The following is a 1,904-nucleotide window of genomic DNA, read 5'->3' as shown; positions in this document are numbered from 1 at the left end:
GGAAAAGAGCTCAAGGATGTAAAGTTGTTTAGACAAACGGTTGGAAGTTTGATTTATCTAACCATCACAAGGCCGAAAATTGCTTATTCGGTTAACATTGTTTCACAATTTATGCAATGTCCAACTAATGTTCATCTTGATGCAGCTAAAAGGATACTTCGTTATGTGAAAGGATCAATGGGCCATGGCTTGTGGTATAAGAAGTGTAATGATGTTTTGTTAAATGGTTTCGTAGATGCAGATTGGATGGGAGACGCAAATGATCGCCATTCAACTTCGGGTTACTGTTTTAACATGGGTTCCACGATTATTTCATGGTGTAGCAAGAAGCAAGATGTTGTTGCTTTGTCTAGCACGGAAGCGAAATACATAGCGCAACTATGGCAGCTCAAGAGTGTACTTGGCTAAGAAGATTGATTGGTGACATACTTGAAGAAGTAGATTATGTTGTCAAACTTGCTTCGAATGCTGTTTTTCATGCTCGTACTAAGCATATAGAAATGAGGTATCATTTCATACGTGAAAAGGTTCTTAGCGCGGAAATCGAGCTAGCAAATGTAAGGACAAATTATCAAGTAGCCGACATCTTTATTAAAGCTCTAATGAAAGCCAATTTCATGGAATTCCGAGAGGCATTGGGGATTTTTAATTGGGAGTTTGCACTAAGGGGGAGTGTTAAAATATTAGTGCACAACTCAAACTCAAGTGGCTCAACTTGCTCAACTTGATTTTGGAATTTATTGATCAAGTTGCTCAACTTGTCCAAATGGGTTTAGGCCATTATTGACCAAATTAACGGTTAAGGTGTTTAGTGGACAACTTGACATTATCTTTTGTGGCATACTTGCATAATCAAGTTGTGACAACCCGGAAATTTCCAACCAAATTTAAACTTTAATCTTTATATGTTTCCGATACGATAAGCAATATTTGTTAAGTTAAATTTCAAGAATTTTAAACTATGTTCATACATTCATTCAACCTCGACCAAGTTCCAACGATTCACGAACCATTAAACGAATATGATTATATATGTATATGTGTATATATATTATAACTTGAAACGTAAACAAAATATTAGATTAAATACTTTATATGATTGTATCTGTTTCAAAATGTTTATCAATGGAATTAGAAGATAAGATCAAATGATTGAATTATCAGATATATTGAATTATGATTACAAGTCTCTGTTGAAAGGTCCACGTTGATTTGAGAAATCTTTCTATTTTAACAATATTCGGAAAATGGTAAAGTGATTTATAAATAAGAACAAATTGTCAATCATTGAGAACTAGACAAAGGATAGTGGAAGATTGAATCTCATAAAGACTCGATTGATCTATTTAGTTTCAAACGTACAAAAACGTTTTCAGTTTAAAAAGAACTTTATTATTAAAACGTATATAACTTTTATAAATATCTAGAACCACTTTTGACAACTCATTACTTAACTAGTATGATAAAGATAACGATATTTATATTTTATTTTATATATATAACGATTTAAATTAATATTATATATATTTATACGCGTATTATACGTACATAGTTTTATACTTTTACTATACTTAAACTTTACCTTTACTTTATTTTTACTTTACTTTAACTTTAATAATTCACTTTAATAATTCATACTTTAATATTTCACTTTAATAATTCATACTTTAATAATTCACTTTAATAATTCATACTTTAATAATTCACTTTAATAATTCATACTTTAATAATTCACTTTAATAATTCAAAAATCTATTATAAATAGAATTCAATAGGTTTCATTATTTCATAGAAACTTGAAAATATTTTTCTCTAAACTCTCTCAATCGATTTACATATATATATTTACTCTGTATTATTTCAAGATATTATTAGTATACATAAAATATTACGACGGAGTGCTG

The sequence above is a fragment of the Rutidosis leptorrhynchoides genome, chromosome 11 (genome assembly GCF_046630445.1).
Source record: "Rutidosis leptorrhynchoides isolate AG116_Rl617_1_P2 chromosome 11, CSIRO_AGI_Rlap_v1, whole genome shotgun sequence".
NCBI classification, from domain to species: Eukaryota; Viridiplantae; Streptophyta; class Magnoliopsida; order Asterales; family Asteraceae; genus Rutidosis; species Rutidosis leptorrhynchoides.
The sequence above is the reverse complement of the archived record's forward strand: the minus strand, read 5'-3'. Positions refer to the sequence as shown.